This window comes from Nicotiana tabacum, chromosome 8 (genome assembly GCF_000715075.1).
Source record: "Nicotiana tabacum cultivar K326 chromosome 8, ASM71507v2, whole genome shotgun sequence".
NCBI lineage: Eukaryota > Viridiplantae > Streptophyta > Magnoliopsida > Solanales > Solanaceae > Nicotiana > Nicotiana tabacum.
In genome coordinates, this window is record NC_134087.1 from 113,571,291 (window position 1) to 113,590,539 (window position 19,249).

Here is a 19,249-nt window from a genome sequence, read left to right on the forward strand (position 1 = left end):
CCATGAGTAGGCATAAGGTTTATTAATGCATGATGTACAAAGACCCCTATTGGTTGCATCAACTATGTGTACCTGCTACTTCTGGCCTGATTCTTCAACCTTCTTGGTGAGGATGCTCATTTGTGTCATTAGAGTGGCCATATTTTCAGCTATGGAGTTAGCCGGGTCTAGAGCCACTGAGTGAACCATAGGAGTGATTGGAGCATTTCTTGTTGTCCATCCTGAGTTTTGTGCCATATTATCAAGTAGGATCTTACTCTCTCTGAATGTTTTGCTCAAAAATGCTCCCCCTGTTGAAGCATCAACATTGGCTTTCAAAATATCTGCCAAACCCATGTAAAATCTCTGCCCCAACACGTGCTCCGAAATACCATGATGTGGACACGTAACCAGCAGACCCTTGAATCCCTCCCACGTTTCGTGTAGTGTCTCAGTTGGTTTCTGCTTGAAGCTCAATATCTCATCAATTTGTTGAGTAGTCTTATTGGGGGATAAAATTTGCTCAAATATTGCTTGACTAATTCCTCCCAAGTAGTGATGGAGTTGATAGGGAGTGAATTAAGCCATGATGAGCTGCTCTTGTCATTGAGAATGGAAACAATAGTAACCGTATTGCTTCCGGTGTCATGTTGTGTTGCCTCTGCGTGGCACAAATTGATAGGAAATTCTTGAGATGCTGTTGAGGATCTTAACGTATGACCCAAAGAATAGTCCCTTGTTCTGCAACAGATGTAGCATGTTATTTGTGATTTGGAATGAATCTGCTTGTATCTGAGGGACTACTATAGTAGTTGCTAAGTTATCATTTGTGGGTTGTGCCCCATCATATAGTGTTGCTTCTGGCACAAGAGGTGCCACACCCTGATCATGTGGGTCATTCATGTTGTCTCTGTTGTTTAGATTATTGTCTTCCATGTCTGGTTCAATTTTTTCGGTTGAGTTCTGTTGTTATTTGCCTTTCCTGTTTGCACAGTTCAATGCCTTGAACACCTTCTCAGGATCTGATAATGCTTCGAGCAATTCTCTAGTCTTGAGGAGTTTCTAGGAATGCACCTGTAACAACCACGACTATAAACGTTAGAATTTCAATGATACGTTTAAATTGACAAAAATTGACTACAGTAAGAATTTTTGAACTTCTTTTTAACTGCAATCAATAACACCATTAAGTCCCTGGCAACGGCGCCAAAATTTGATCATGCCCAACTATGACTTATAAAAAGGACAAAGTGGCCGATGCAAATATATTCTGGTTAACAAGTTCGGAGTCGAATCCCATAGGGAATTAACCTATCAATCACAACTATTGGGTTCACAGAAATTCACGTATTCAATCTTCAGAGATATTTGAGTAACGAATTGGGTATTTATTAACTAAATATTATGTAAATGTAATAAAAATACAGTAATTAAGGACTGGCTATAAACTAGTTGTAAGCAAGAATGAGAATAGTCTATGTTTCTGATTTCCCCTCTTGTCGGAATCCTTTCCGCTATGTTTGCTATAAATTTGCCTAAGTCTTCTCTATCGATCATAAGCACTCTGACTGTCGTGACTGTCTCCCGAGTAATTACACCAATATACTAGACATATTCTTCCAAATTACGCTAGCTGGCCTTAGTTACAGCTCACTTAGATCGTACCCAAGGTTTCGTTATCCTTAATCTCACCTTTAAACCCTTCGTATTGATCCCTCATATACGTTAGGAGTGATGTTGTTCAACAACTACCTAAATATACACTCTCTCCCGAGTAATGCATACTAAATAGGCACAGCCGATTGAGGGTCATTCAATCAACAGCAATCATAACATAGTTGAATAAACAGAGAAAATATTAAGGCAAATCTATATTAGTATATCAAGAAATTCATCCTCCAAAAGGTTCCATCAAAACCCTAGATTAAGAGTTTTGCTATGCATAATCGTTTTCATAATCATAACAGTAGAAGTCATCATTAATGATCAAAAGAAGAAGAAGAAAGGTAAAACTCTACGCTGAATCTTCCGCCTTGCCTCTTGCCTCTTCTTGCCTTCAATAATCCTTCAAAAAACCTTGATACCTTCTTTTTGGGTGAGCTGGACTTCTTATAGGTTAAGGAGAATTTCCTAGAACTTACGAATTTACCCCTGAAATAAAGTTCCTCGAAGTGACGTGTGCGGCCGCACTTGGACCGCGGTCAGACCGCGCATATTTCAATCTTCTCTGCCTAACGACCGCGGCCTGAGCGCGGCTGCGGTTGGCCCGTGCTCATGGAGATCAACTGCCTTCCATTTTTTCCTTCTTCTTTCATGCGCATTCACCTCCGATTGGCCTTCCTTGCTCCAAATTAGCTCCAAACACTGTTCAATGTCCTTATAATCAATACTTGCTCCTGCAAAGCACAAAATTCATAATTAGAGTCGTTTGTTGTCATTTAACCTTCATGTAGCAATAAAGTATAGCTAAGTTGGGGCGTAAATGGTCGCTAAACTACATGAATATAGCCTATTATCACCTCTCTTCATACACTTCCAATAACTAACATTACAACCCAAATCCAAACGAACTGTTTCTATAATTTCTTTGTTATATGGACCTCTACCCTCTTCAAATCTAAAATGGATGTATTCACCAATGACATTCGTTGAGGCATGTGGATGCTTTTCTGTAAGATGTTGTGACCCGCATGTGTGCTCATTCGTGTACCTCGTAATATAAAACCTGTCAGTACTTATATATTTGATGCCTCGCAACATCCACTTGCAATTATTGTCTACATATTTGACACAATACACAAATTTAGTACTCTTCATTGGTTTGAAACGGAAAGGAGCCTTCAAGGAAGCAAGCTTCAATGACACAACTAACTCGCGCTTGTTTTTTAAACTTAAACCCTTATAAAACTTTGTGTCGTCTCCTAATTGTGGATGCTTTGTGTTGTTGGTTCTACCTCTTGTGAGTCGCCTTCAACTCTAGGAAAGTTTGCATATTCTTCTTCTTTAGTTTCTGGAACATCCATATTCAAAGGATCCATTTTTTGGAATATCGATATTCAAAAGATCTTCTTCAATATCATCCAATCCATGGCTATCATGTTGTTCCATTAGAGGTGAATTTGTAAATTCTACCGATCTTTCAACCACAAATACCCTTAGAATGGGAATATTTTCATCTTCCAAATAACAGCTCAAACAATCATAATTCTTTATTTTAGAGGGAGCTACTTTATTGTGCTTTTCACCAATGTTATTCATGTAAGTTATGGAGATACTACTCAAATAACAAGTTAATTCACAACCAGCAATAATCTTGTCAACAAAATCATCATACTTAACATCTCTATGCACATTTATTAGAACTGTCTCTTTACTATTCGAATACCAGGAAAAATGGGTAGAGCACTCCACTCATTCACCATGACAATCAACTCTCAATACAATATAATCAACCATTTTGTAATGGAATACTTGAAGATATCACAAATATATAAATAATTGGTATAATGAATCAACTTTTTTGCGAACATCCTAATGAAGTTTCAAACTTTCTAAGAAGATGTTTAAAACATCTTGAGAATATACTTAGGATGTTTGAAATTTCCTGAGAGGATGTTTGAAAGATCATGAATGGACTTTCAGAATACTTGAAACAACTACCTACAATTATATCAGGATATTTTAAACATCTCACCGGATGTTTAATACATCTCACCGGATGTTTAAAGAATCACAGAAAACTTGATATCTGCAGGCGAAGAAAATAAAATTAAACACCAAACTTTACTTACCAACAGTGACAAATAGACTGAATATCTCCCTTGAAATGATGCACGAGTCAATTTAACAAATCATGATCAAGTGTTTCTCAATGGTGCAAGGGTCAATCTCCAATTGTTCTTGTTCTTTTTTCACCAGTCTTTCTCAACAAAGAATAAGAACCTCAGAGAAGAAGTTCTGTGAAAAAATAATGTCGGGATTAAAGAAATAATAAAAAGAGATTGAACACAACAGAAGAAAGAAGAAGAAGAAGAAGAAGAAGAGAAAAATATAGATTTTGGTTAATTGGGAATGGAAATGGGGCTGGGAGCGGGAATGGGAGCTAGGGAGGGTTTCCGTTTTTTTTAGAGAGGGTGGGGCCCATTTGGGGTTGTGATAATTCTAAAAGTTTGGGGCTTTTTTTAAACCAAGTTATAAAAATTAACACTAAGGGTGTGTTTGGTATGAAGGAAAATATTTTTCAATTTTCCCATGTTTGGTTGGCTTAAATGTTTTGAAAACCATTTTCTTTATGAACTCATTTTCCTCCAATTGGAGGAAAATATTTTCTTTATCAAGAGAAAAAAAACATTTTCCAAAACTCCTTCTCAACCTTCCTTACCCTATTCCCCACCCTCACCAACCCACCCAACACCCCTCACCCTACCCACCCCACCCTCTCTCTCCAAAATGGCTTTTTATTCAAAATTTTAATTTTTTTCGTCACCACCCACCCTGCTATCCCTCCCCACAAAAAAATTAATTTTTAAACTATTTTTGTAATTTCAAATTTCTGCACCCCCCCCCCCCACAACCCCTCCCCCCTAACCCACACCCCACATTCCCCCTACCCCGCACAAAAAAATGTTTCTTTTACTTTTTTCTTTTTTCATCACCATCCACCCCCACCACGCAGAAAAAAAGATTTTTTTTTTACTTTTTTTTATAATTCTAAATTTCTTTTTTTTCGTTTTCCTGCGCACCCCCACCCCCCCGGAAAAAAATATTTTTTATATATTTTCAGTTTTAGCTTTTTCATCTTTCGGTTTACAAGTTCCAAAGTTATGAGTTCTGAGTATGTGTTTGGAAGTTTATGGGTTCGAAAGTTCGCGGTTTCGAAAGTTTAACGATTCGGAAGTTTATAAAATTTGTGGGTTCGGAAGGTTGTTGATTCGAAAGTTTGTGGCTTCATATTTATTGTATCTAAATTATTTATAAATACTCTTGAGAAGTTATTTTCCTTATTTGTGTAGTAAACACCGGAAAATGAACAAGATTACTACTTGTTTTCTAAGAAAATATTTTCCATGCACCCTAACAATGAAAGTGTCATTTTTACAACAATCTTAATACTTTTATCTTATAAATTGCTTTAAGTGTTCAGAAGTCCTATAAATTTAATGGAATTTTTACATTCCTATGCCATACAGTAAACTATATTACCCTTCATGCTTAACTTTTCATATAATTACCTTTTATATACCTAATTATCATTTATGTACATTTTAGGGATTTTAATGGTAAAAATTAGTCTCCTAATTTAACTCTACCGTATATTCCCACTCCCCCCCCCAAGTTTCTCTCTCCAAATCTCAACCCTTCCCCCACCCACGTATCAAACCACACCCCACGATTTCCTCTTCAATCACCCACTATTTCCTCTTCTAAAACCAGTGAAAAAATCTGTAACCCCTCCATTAACGCCTATTCTGTCACGACCCTAAACCCAGACCCGGTCGTGATGGCGTCTCTGGGGAAGACAAGGCCAGCTGATACAACAACCAATTCATTTTTAAGCAATTAAAAGTACACAATTTAAGTCTTTAGCATAATTTAATCCCAAATAAATAGTAAAATAGTACAATTAGTGGAAAAACCAACACAGCCCGACATCGGCGTGTCACCAGTCATGAGCATCTAATATAAGTCTAGGAATACGGAAAAGGGACTACACAGTCTATTACAAAATCCAGTACAAGGGAAAGAAATAATGATAAGAGGGAGAAACATTGGGTTGCAAACGCCGAGCAGCTACCTAGTGGACTCTGAAATCTGCTGGAAGCTATCAACCCTCGCTAGCAAGAACTGAAGCGCCTGAATCTGCACACAGGGTACAAGGAGTAAAGTGAGTACTCCAACTCAATGAGTAATAATAATAAATGAAGGCTGAGCGATAAGAAAATCACGTAAAGAACACATCAACATGCTATAAAGAAGGAGTGTAAAACCAATAAAAAGTAATGAAACAGAGAAATCATATAAAGACACCTTAGTTCGGAATAAGCTTCTTTAAAACACCTTTTTAATAGTTAAATAAGTAAATGAAGAGCAACTAGAAAAGATAACACATAAAATCCGCCCCTCAGGCACAACGTCAACAGAATCAGCCCCTCGGGCAATAACATGGAACAACACCAGCCCCTCGGGCTATATCTCATATCACAATGGGTAATCGCGCTCACTATAGGTGTACTGACTCCGGGAGGGGCCACTAACAGCCCAAGCGCAATAACAAGCCATCTCGTGGCATAATCAAATAGGCTCTCGACCTCATATCAAGCCACCTTGTGGTGTACAGTCTACGCCCTCAGCCCCATAATCATAAATCAGTATATCACTGTTGCGGCGTGCAGCCCGACACAAAAGTATCCTCACAATACAAGCCCTTGGCCTTACTCAGTCAGAATCTCATAAGCCACTCGAGCAACAGTAAAACATGATGCTCATCCCAAAATATCATTTAAAATATCATTTAATGTGTTAAAACAGAGTAAACATGGCTGAGCTATGAAAGCAGTATAATATAGCATGACTGAGTACAGATATAAAATCAAAACAGTGAGGAAATTGCAGTAAAAATCCCCTAAATGTCCAAATAGTTGGCACGAGGCCCAAATATGGCATTCAGCCCAAAACATGATGATAGCAAACAATTTTCAATCAAATACGCGGTAAAACAGTCATCCGGGATAGACTAAGTCACAATCCCCAATGGTGCATGACCCCACACTCGTCATCTAGCGTGTGTGTCACCTCAATATAGCACAACAATGTAAAATTCGTAGTTTCATACCCTCAAGACAACATTTACAATCATTACTCACCTCAATACGGTCCAAACTCTAGCCCGTGATGCCCTTGCCCCTCAAATCAGCCTCCACTCATGTCAAATCTATCCAAAATCAGAATCACGACGTCAAAATATGCTAAGGGAATGAAGCCCATGCGAAAATAATCAATTTACAACATAAATCCCAAAATTAACCAAAACCTGACCCCCGGGCCCACGTCTTAGAATTCGATAAAATTTACATCAATATATTCTTATATCCCCACGAGTTCATACATATCAAAAGTCCCAAAATCCGACCACAAATGGCCCCGCAAATCCTCAAGTTAAGGTCTCCAAACCAAGCCCTAGTTTCCCAATTTTTAACCCTTAATCTCCATTAATTTCCAGGCAAATCAGTGAAATAATGCCATAGGATTAATTATTAGGTTCAAAAATCTTACCTCCAGACGTTATCCCTTGAATCCCTCTTCAAATTTTCCAAAAAGCTCCAAAACCGACTTGAAATGGTAAAGAACAACTCAAAAATCGTGAAGGAATTCTTTTATACCTTCTGGCCTAGGCTTTTCGCACCTGCGGACCATATCTCGCTCCTTTGCAACCGCTTCTGCGGTCCGAGCACTGCTTCTACGATCATCACTTAAGTGGCCATTTACGCATCTGCGATGAAATTGCCCACATATATGCTATCACAGATGCTCTCCCTTACCGCTTATGTGGTTCCAAGTGATCCTCCTCTTGGCCGCATATGCGGCTCCCTCCATGCTTCTGCGAGCCCGCACCTGCGGTCCCCTAGTCATAGGTGCGGTTATGACAGCAGACTTAGCTTCAGCTGCTACATCCAACTTCTAAACTTTCCGCCAACCATCCGAAATCACCCCGAGGCCCCCGGGGCCTCAACCAAATGCACCAACAAGCCATATACTACTATTCAAACATACACCAATCCTCAAAATACCTCGAACAACATCGAATCAAACAAAACACCTCGGATTCAAGCCTAAGGTTCCCAAAATCTTCCGAATTATGCTTTTGATCAAAATGTCTACCAGACCACGTCCTAATGACCTGAAATTTTGGACGCACCTCCCAAATGACACAACGAACCTACTGCAACTTTTGAAATTCCATTCTGACCCCTATATCAAAATCTCACCTATCAACCGGGAAACGCCAAAATTCCAATTTCGCCAATTCAAGCATAAATCTACTCCGGACCTCCAAAACGCATTCTGATCATGCTCCTAAGTCCCAAATCACCTCCCGAAGCTATCTGAACCATCAAAACTCACACCGAGCCCTTTAACACATAAGTTGACATCCAGTTGAGTTTTCCAACTTAAGCTTCCTCAAAAGAGACTAAGTGTCTCAAACCTTACCAAAACCTCTCCGAACCCGAAACAGCCAACCCTGTAACAAAAAATACAACTAAACAAGGCAATAAGAAGCAAAAATGGGGGAAATGGAGCGGTAACTCATGAAACGACCGGCCGGGTCATTACATCCTCCCCCTCTTAAACAAATGTTCATCCTTGAACGAGTCAAGAAACATACCTAAAGCCTTAAACATGTGAGGATATATGCTCCGCATCTCCCACTCGATCTCCCAGGTAACCTCCTCCACGGGCCAACCTCTCCACTACACTTTCACTAGAGCTATATCCTTTGATCTCAACCTTTGAACCTGACGCTCCAAAATAGTTGTTAGCTCCACATCCTAAGTCAAATCACCATCTAACTGAACCGTGCTGAAATCCAGAACATGAGATGGTTCCCCAATATAATTCCAGAGAATAGAAACATGAAATACCAGATGCACACTCGACAAGCTGGGTGGCAAAGCAAGCTCATAAGCCACCTCCCCAATCCTCCGAAGCACCTTAAAAGGCCCAATGAACCGAGGACTCAATTTACCCTTCTTCCCAAATCTCATAAAACCCTTCATGGGTTAAACCTTCAACAGAACCTTTTCACCAACCATGTAGGACACATCCCGAACCTTCCTGTCAGCATAAATTTTTTGTCTCGACTGCGCTGTATTAAGTCTCTCCTAAATCACCATCACCTTTTCTAAAGCATCCTGCACCAAGTCTGTCCCCAATAGCCTAGCCTCACCTAGCTCAAACCAACCAACTGGAGATCTACACCGCCTCCCATACAAAGCCTCATATAGAGCTATCTGAATACTTCACTGATAGTTGTTGTTATAAGCAAACTCTGTGAGTGGTAGAAACTGATTCCATGACCCTCCGAAATCAATGACACAAGCACGCAACATGTCCTCCAATATCTGAATAGTGCACTCGGACTGCTCGTCCATCTAAGCGTGAAATGCTATGCTCAACTCAACCTGAGTACCCAACTCTCGCTGCACCGACCTCCAAAACTATGAAGTAAACTTAGTGCCCCTATCTGAAATGATGGAAACTGGGACACCATGCAAACGAACAATCTCTCGGATATAGATCTTTGCCAACCGCTTGGAAGAATAGGTAGTACACATAGGAATGAAGTGCACGGACTTGGTCAGCTGATCCACAATCACCCAAATAGCATCGAACTTCTTCAAAGTCCGTGGGAGCCCAACTACAAAGTCCATGGTGATCCGCTCCCACTTCCACTCTAGAATATCCACCCGCTGAAGCAAGCCACCCGGTCTTTAATGCTCATATTTCACCTGCTGACAATTAAGACACTGAGCTATAAATCCCATAATGTCCTTCTTCATTCTCCTCCACCAATAATATTGTCTCATATCCTGATACATCTTTGCGGCACCTGGATGAATGGAATACCGCGAGCTATAGGCCTCCTCTAGAATCAACTCCCGAAGCCCATCTACATTGGGCACACATATCCGGCATTGCATACTCAACACCCCATCATCACCAATGGTCACATCTCTGGCATCATCGTGCTGAACTCTGTCCTTAAGGACAAGCAAATGGGGATCATCATATTGGCGCTCTCTGATGCGATCATATAAAGAAGACCGAGAAATTACACAAGCCAATACCTGACTGGGCGCCGAAATATCTAACCATACGAACCGATTGGCCAAGGCCTGAACATCAACTGCAAGAGGTCTCTCCCCAACTGGAATATATACCAAACTCCCCATACTTACCACCTTCCTACTCAAGGCATCAGCCACCACATTGGCCTTCCCTGGATGGTACAATATAGTAATATCATAATCCTTTAGCAACTCCAACCATCTCAACTGCCTCAAATTGAGATCCTTCTGCTTGAACAAGTGCTGGAGGCTACGAAGATCGGTAAACACCTTACAAGACACACCATATAGATAATGCCTCCAAATCTTCAATGCGTGAACTATGAAAGACAACTCTAAATCATGAGTAGGGTAGTTCTTCTCAAGGGGCTTCAACTGACGAGAAGCATAAGCAATAACCCTACCCTCCTGCATCTATACACACCCAATACCAACTCTCGAAGCATCACAATAAACGGTATATGAACCTGAAGCTGATGGCAAAAACAACACTGGAGTTGTGGTCAATGCTGTCTTGAGCTTCTGAAAGCTCTCCTCACACTCGTCCGACCACCTGAATAAGGCACCCTTCTGAGTCAACTTGGTCAAGGGTGATGCGATAGATGAAAATCCCTGAACAAACCAATGATAATAGCCCGCCAAACCAAGAAAGCTACGAATCTCTGTGGCTGAGGACGGTCTGGGCCAACTCTGAATTCTCTCTATCTTTTTCAGATCAACCTGAATATCCTCACTGGACACCACATGCCCCAAGAAATCCACTGAACTAAGTCAAAACTCATACTTGGAGAATTTTGCATAAAGTTTCTCCTACCTCAATCTCTACAACACAACTCTCAAATTCTCCGCATCCTCCTCCTGACTACGTGAGTATACCAGAATATCATCAATGGAGACTATGACAAATGAATCAAAATAAGGCCGGAACATGCTGTTCATCAAATGCATGAACGTTGTTGGGGCATTGGTCCGCCAAAAGACATCACCAAGAACTCATAATGACCATATCGGGTATTGAAAGCCGTCTTAAGAATATCCGAGTCCTTGATCTTCAACTGGTGATAACGGAGATCAATCATGGAGAACACTCTCGCTCCCTGAAGCTGGTCAAATAAATCATCGATATGAGGCAAAGGATACTTGTTCTTAATTGTTACCTTGTTCAATTGCCTATAATCAATGCACATCCTCATCGTTCCATCCTTCTTCTTCACAAATAGAACCGGCGCACCCCAAGGCGACACACTAGACCGAATGAACCCCTTATCATGAAGTTCCTGAAGATGCTCCTTTAATTCCTTCTACTCCACTAGTGCCATATGATACGGTGGAATAGAAATAGGCTGAGTTCCCGGCACCAGGTCAATACCAAAATAAATATCCCTGTCCAGCGGCATACCCGGCAGGTCTGCAGAAAACACATCAGGAAAATACCTCACAACTAGGATAGAATCCATAATGTGAGTCTCTGCCCCGACATCCCTTACAAAGGACAAATATGAGAGACAACCCTTCCCAACCATACGCTGGGCCTTCAAGAATGAAATTACCCTACTGGGAACATAATCGGTCGAACCTCGCCAATCAATCCGTGGCACACACAGCATAGCCAATATCATTGTCTTAGCATGACAGTCCAAAATAGAACGACATGGAGATAACCAATCCATGCCCAATATAACATCGAAGTCCACCATACATAACAACAAAAGATCCACTTGGGTCTCTAGACCCCCAATAGTCACCACACACGACCGGTACACATGGTCTACAATAACAATATCGCCCACCGGAGTAGATACATGAACAGGTGAAACAAGAGACTTACGAGGCGTATCCAAAAAACGAGCAAAGTATGATGACAAATAAGAATAAGTGGAACCGAGATCAAATAATATAAAGGCATCTCTATGGCAGACTAAGACAATACCTATAATAACAGCATTAGAAGCAATAGCATCGGGTCTAGCTAGAAGTGCATAGAAACGGGCCTGATCGCCACCTGATCGACCTCCCCCTCTAGGGCGACCCCTAGCTGACTGACCTCCACCCCTAGCTAGATGGGTAGGGGGTGGTGAAGTAACTGGCACTGAAGCTGATGGTTGACTCCTCTGCTGAGATAAACCTGCAAGACAATGAGGACATTGTCTCCACATATGACCCATCTCTCCACACTCATAGCAACTCTCGGGTGCTAGAGACGGGGACTGAAGGGAACCCCTAGCACCAGAATGACTAGTAGATGCACCTAGAATAGAAGAGCCCTGAACAGATGGAGCATGGGATGAACTCTAAGCTGGAAGATCACTAAGTGATGACTGGCCCTGATGAGAACTGTGAGAACCATGACCCGATGATGCCCCACGATAACCTGGGCGAGCTGGCTGAGCATGCCTGAATGGACGGTCTCTGCCGTGCTGAAACTGACCTCTCGAAGGAGCACCACCATAACTAATAGATTCTCGAGGCCTCTTGGCCTCCCTCTCATCTCGCTCCTGGTGACAAACTGGCTCAATCTCATGAGCAATGTCTACAACCTCCTCAAAAGTAACACCAGACACTCTCTCCCTAGTCATAAGAATACGAAGCTGATATGTGAAGCCATCAGCAAACCTCCTAATACTCTCTCTATCTGTCGGAACCAACCAAAAAACATGACGAGCTAACTCGGAGAACCTCATCTCATACTACATCACAATCATCTCTCCCTGGCACAACCACTCAAACTGCCTGAGCAGCTCCTCTCTACGAGACGGTGGCACATACTTCTCCAAAAAGAGAACGGAGAACTGCTGCCAGGTAAGGGGTGCTGCACCAACAGGCCTACACTAAAAAGTAGTGAAAGCAACCCCGCTGGTCTCCAAAATACTCGTTGTGTGAAGAATCCTCTAACACTTGTCCAAGAAACCCTGGCATCCTCACCCTCTGCACCACTGAAAGTCGGAGGCTGAAGTCTACCAAACCTCTCCAACCTACGCTGCTCGTCCTCTGGCATGGCAGGAGCTACATAGTCCTGAGCAGTTGTAACCGGCTTGGCTGGATGTGCCCTCAGTGTCTGAAGTCCCTGCACGACCTGCTCAGGTGTGTAAGCAGCAGAAGTCTGATTGCCTCCCCCAGCCTGAGAAGTAGCTACGGCTGTAGTAATTGAGACCGCCCGAGCTAGGCCAGTGCATACTGATAGAATCTTAGACAAGGCCTCCTGAAGACCCGAAATCACAATAGGCACAGTTGGTGCCTGAGCTGATGCTGCTGGAGCGTCCACAACTGGGACCTGATCCTGAACTGGGGCGGCTGGTAGATCTGTAGGTGATGCCTTAGCTGTGTCCAAAACCGTGTCCCTACTACGACCACGACCGTGTCCTCGGCCTCTAGTGGCAACAGCTGGTGGTACTGGTGGTCATCCATCATGACTTGTAGCACGTGTCCTCACCATCTGTGAGAAAATAGAATAATAGAAGTTTAGTACTCGGATCAACAGATTTGCATGACGAGAATTTCAAGAATATGAAGTTTTTCCTAAAGGTTCTACAGCCTCTCGAGGATAAATACAGACATCTCCGTACTGATCCACGAGACTCTACTAAACCTGTTCATGACTCGTGAGACCTATGTTGCCTAGGCTCTGATACCAACTTGTCACAACCCTAAACCTAGACCCGGTCGTGATGGCGCCTCTCGTGAAGACAAGGCCAGCCAACACAACAACCAATTCATTTTTAAGCAATTAAAATGACACAATTTAAGTCTTTACCATAATTTAATCCCAAATAAACCGTAAAATAGTACAATTAGCGAAAATACCAACACAACCCGACATCGGGGTGTTACCAGTCATGAGCATCTAACATAAGTCTAGGAATACAGAAAAGGGACTACACAATCTATTACAAAATCCAGTACAAGGGAAAGAAATAATGATAAGAGGGAGAAATACTGGGCTGCGAACACCGAACAACTACCTAGTGGACTCCGAAATCTGCTGGAAGCTATCAACCCTCGCTAGCAGGACCTGAAGTACCTGAATCTGCACACAGGGTGCAGGGAGTAAAGTGAGTACTCTAACTCAGTGAGTTATAATAATAAATGAAGGCTGAGCGATAAGAAAATCACGTAAAGAACACATCAACATGATATAAAGAAGTAGTGTAAAACCAATAAAAAGCAATGAAACAGAGAAATCATATAAAGACACCTTAGTTCGGAATAAGCTTCTTTAAAACACCTTTTTAATAGTTAAAAAAGTAAATGAAGATCAACTAGAAAAGATAACATATAAAATCCGCCCCTCGGGCACAATGTCAATAGAATCAGCCCCTCGGGCAATAACATGGAACAACACCAGGCCCTCAGGATATATCTCATATTACAATGGGTACCCGCTCTCACTGGGGGTGTACAGACTCCGGGAGGGCCCCCTTATGGCCCAAGCGCAATAACAAGCCATCTCGTGGCATAATCAAACAAACTCTCAGCCTCATATCAAGCCACCTCGTGGCGTACAATCTCAGTCCCTCGGCCTCAGAGGCATAAAATCTCGGTCCCTCAGCCTCATAATCATAAATCAGTGTATCCTCACAACACAGGTCATTGGCCTTACTCAGTCAGAATCTCATAAGCCACTCGGGCAACAGTAAAACATGATGCTCAACCCAAAATATCATTTAATGTGTTAAAACAGAGTAAACATGGCTGAGTTATGAAACCAGTATAATATAGCATGACTGAGTACAGATATAAAATCAAAACAGTGCGGAAATCGCAGTAAAAATCCCCTGAGGGTCCAAATAGTTGGCACGAGGCCCAAATATGGCATTCAGCCCAAAACATAATGATAGGAAACAGTTTTCAATCAAATACGCAGTAAAATAGTCATTTGGGATGGACTAAGTCACAATCCCCAACAGTGCATGACCCCACACTCGTCATCTAGCATGTGCGTCACCTCAATATAGCACAACGATTTGAAATCCGGGGTTTCATACCCTCATGACAACATTTAAAATCACTACTCACCTCAATTCGATCGAAACTCTAGCGCGCGATGCCCTTTCCCCTTGAATTGGCCTCCACTCGCATCGAATCTATCCAAAATCAGAATCACGACGTTAAAATATGCTAAGGGAACGAAGCCCATGCAAAAATAATTAATTTACAACATAAATCCCGAAATTAACCAAAACCCGACCCCCGGGTCCACATCTCGGAATTCGATAAAATTTACATCAATATATTGCTTATCTCCCCACGAGTTCATATATATCAAAAGTCCCAAAATTCGACCACAAATGGCCCCTCAAATCCTCAAGTCAAGGTCTCCAATACCAAGCCCTAGTTTCCCAATTTTTAACCTTTAATCTCCATTAATTTCCAGCCAAATCAGTGAAATAATGCCATAGGATCGATTATTAGGTTCAAAAATCTTACCTCCAGACGTTATCTCTTGAATCCATCTTCAAAATCTCCCAAAAGGCTCCAAAACCGACTTGAAATGGTGAAGAACAACTCAAAAATCGCGAAGGAATTCTTTTATACCTTCTGGCCCAGGCTTTTTGCATATGCGGACCATATCTCGCTCCTGCGCAACCGCTTCTGCGGTCCAAGCACCGCTTCTGCGAACATCACTTAAGTGGCCATTTACGCATCTGCGATGAAATTGCTCGCACCTACGCTATCGCAGGTGTGCTTCCTTACCGCTTCTGCGATTCCAGGTGATCCTCCTCTTGGCCGCATCTGCGGCTCCCTCCATGCTTCTGCGAGCTCGCACTTGTGGTCCTCTAGCCGCAGGTGCGGTTATGATAGCAGACTTAGCTTCAGCTGCTACATCCAACTTCCAAACTTTTCGCCAACCATCCGAAATCACCCCGAGGCCCTTGGGACCTTGACCAAAAGCACCAACAAGCCATATACTACTATTCAAACTTACACCAATTCTCAAAACACCTCGAACAACATCGAATCAACCAAAACACCTCGGATTCAAGCCTAAGGTTCCCAAAATCTTCCAAATTACACTTTTGATCAAAAAGTCTACCAAACCACGTTCTAATGACCTAAAATTTTGCACACACCTCCTAAATGACACAATGAACTTACTGCAACTTCCAGAATTCTATTCCGACCCCTATATCAAAATCTCACCTATCAACCGGAAAACGCCAAAATTCCAATTTCGCCAATTCAAGCCTAAATATACTCCGGACCTCCAAAATACATTCCGATCACGATCCTAAGTCCCAAATAACCTCCCGAAGATATTCGAACCATCAGAACTCACATCTGAGCCCTTTAACACATAAGTTGACATCCGGTTGACTTTTTTAACTTAAGCTTTTTCAAAAGAGACTAAGTGTCTCAAACCTTACCAAAACCTCTCTAAACCCGAACCAACCAACCCGGTAATACAAAATACAGCTGAACAAGGCAATAAGAAGCAAAAACGGGGGAAACAGAGAGGTAATTCATGAAACGACCGGCCAGGTCGTTACATATTCTCAAGTTCTTTCTTCTAAAATCAGTCAAAATTTCTACTATTCTTCAAAGTTCATTCACCCATTAACGACCAGCTTCAAAGATTTTCAATATAGAAGAATAGAGCTTCAAAGAACAGCCCTAAAAAAGTTAAAGAAGCAGATGTTCCTTCTTTCGATTTGGGGGTTTTATCACCAAATTCACCGAAAAAGCATGAAAATTCTGCTCATGCAAATGAAGAGAAGAAGCATAGGCTTTCCCCTTGTCAAGCTAGGGCAGAAGTTAGAACTAAAAAAATGATTTAATCTCGGTGAATCTTCGAGGCAAATCAATTCAGCGAAAAGGAAAGGCAAAGAGATAAATTTTGATGATGATTTTGTAAAAGATGAACCTGTCATTAAACCTGCAAAGAAGGTTAAAGTGTCTCTTACTGTAAAAGCTCCAAAAAAAGCTCCTATTGTAAAATCTCTTAAAAATGTTTGACAACATTCATTGGTGAAGGTAAGAATTTAGTCATTTCAACAATAGATTTTTTTTTTGTTTTACTTCTTAAAAGGCTCCATAATCTATGTTTTTGTGGTTTGTAGATTATTTGTCTACATTGTGAAGATTAGTTGTAGTTTTCTGAATATGTTTAAACTTGTAGATATATTGTTAAAAATTGTAGGTATATTGTTTTTGTTTTTAACTGTATTATGTAGTTGTAGATATATTATAGATATATTGTATGACAAATGTAGATATGTTATTTTTTAGATTGGAGCAGTGTATTAATAAGACATTGTTTATTTTTTGTGCAGAATCGACATTTTTTTTCACCTCATAATATTGATTATGGGGTCCTTAGGTTTCAGACATTATCCGACCCCAGTGTTCCTAGCCAAATTAAAGAGTTATTGTCTCCAAATGGTTTAAAGCTTTTCAAGAAGATATGTTTTGGTTATTTGCTGTCAATTCCCAAAATATGTATGCAAAACCAAGCTATTCATCTTCTAATGAAGTATGAATTGAATGCATCTGGTGCTTCCTATTTTTCAACTGAGTTAAAGGGTCAGAGGTTGAATTTTGGCTTGAGAGAATTTGCGTTAATAACTGGTCTTAGATGTTTTATCGAAGCGATAGACTTTGGTTACACTCGGGATTATGACAGTAAGATAATGAGGAGTTATTTTCCAAACAAGGAAAAAGTGGAAAAGTCATACCTAAAATAGATTGTAACCAACAAAAGCTGGGTAAATTATGAGGACGCAGTCAAGTTATGTATTCTATATCTCATAGAATTTTTCATTTGTCCTTCAGACAAAGACAATGTTGGGTTGGTAGACCATTTTAGGTTTTATTTGGTGGACTCCGGACAGTATGCAACATAAACATGGGGTATTGAGCCTTGCAAACAGTTGATTGAATCAGTTAAGCACAGACTCAATTCTTTTGTTCATTCTTATCTCATTCGAGGATTCGCACTAGCTATACAAGTATGGTTGTATGAGTGTTGCTCTACCATCAATACTGATATAGCTATAAGAGTTGATAATTCAATCCCTCGCATACTTAACTGGTCAGCTAGTAAGGACAAGATATGGTTAGTTGCAATTGAAGATAGAATGATCAAACCTGAATGGATCAAGGTAAATGGTTTTTATTTATGAATATACAATTTAATACAAATTATCTACAATTTGTATACATATTCTGTTTAGTCAAGCTAATTTATTTTTTTTCATTCAGTTCACCAACATAAATGAAGCACCTAAAGAGCTTTTTATGATGTCTTTGCTTATAAAGTTGAGTACATACTTGAAGAAGTTGAACACATTTATGAGGATCCTAACGTTGTTGCTCCTCCATTGGAACCCAAAGAGTTAATTGGAAAAGAGGACAAGAAGTTTATTCTTAAACAAATTAGAAAATTAAAAAATGGTCTTGAGAAGGTAACATGTATACAAAAAATAGCATCTGTTCTTTAATGTATGTTAAGCTATATTTTGAAGCTAACTCTCTATATTTTTAATATGTAGGTTGATTCAGATCTTGCATCTTTCAGGAAAAATGTCTTTGAAGAACTAGGTAGACTTCGAGCGCTACTAAATGATTCAATCAATTCTGTTTTGCAGGTGATAAACAGTCGAAATGATAACATTGATGCCAAGGTAATATTTATCAGTTTATTCATTAACCAAAACTATTTCCGTCACCTCTAAGTTATATTGTTATTCATAAAATAGATATCTTAACAAATATAACACTTTTAGTTTGCCGGGAGTTCTACAAAAAATGCTAACCACCCAAAAGAAAAGAACAATCAACAATTTCAGTGCACTAGTGGCGAACCAGTGCATGCCAACAATAGCAAAACAGGTATATACAAAAATACATACATTTTATCTACAAATTAACTACAAGTTATCTACATCATATATATAACATATCTTCAAAATATCTTCAAATTATCTACAAATTATCTTTAACATATCTACAATATTCATACAATTAAAATATAGTATATTTACATAGATCTACAGATTTTATGTAGATCTATATAATATACCTACATATCTCCTAAAACTGTCAATCAACTACTATCCATTATAATTCAAATTCTTTAATGAAAAAAACAGGGCATGTGAATGACATGGAAAATAATGAGAATCTTCCAGCACATGTTGATTTATATTCCCATTTTAAAGGTGTAGTTGATGAAGAAAATACAGGTATGAAATTGTATTCAGAAATTTTTGCTTTTTGTTTCAATTTTTTTACTATTCTATTAAGCGATATACTAAATGTAACAGTGAGGGAAGATATTGTGACGACCCGGCCAGTCGTCTCATGAGTTACCTCTCCATTTTTCCCATTTCTATTTCTTTATGCTTTGTTTACCCATGTTATGTGATATAGGGTTGGTCGGATCGAATCCGGAATGATTTTGGCAAGGTTTGAGACACTTAGTCTCTTTT

At 40.3% G+C, this 19,249-nt stretch overlaps 1 non-coding gene across 1 annotated transcript; it reads left to right on the forward strand.

Moving 5' to 3' along the window:
* Nucleotides 1-367: 367 nt before the first annotated feature.
* LOC142163654 (small nucleolar RNA R71) lies at nucleotides 368-474 on the forward strand. The gene has a single exon (XR_012694600.1). It is a non-coding gene; the product is annotated as a small nucleolar RNA R71 (small nucleolar RNA).
* The last annotated feature ends 18,775 nt before the right edge of the window (nucleotides 475-19,249 follow it).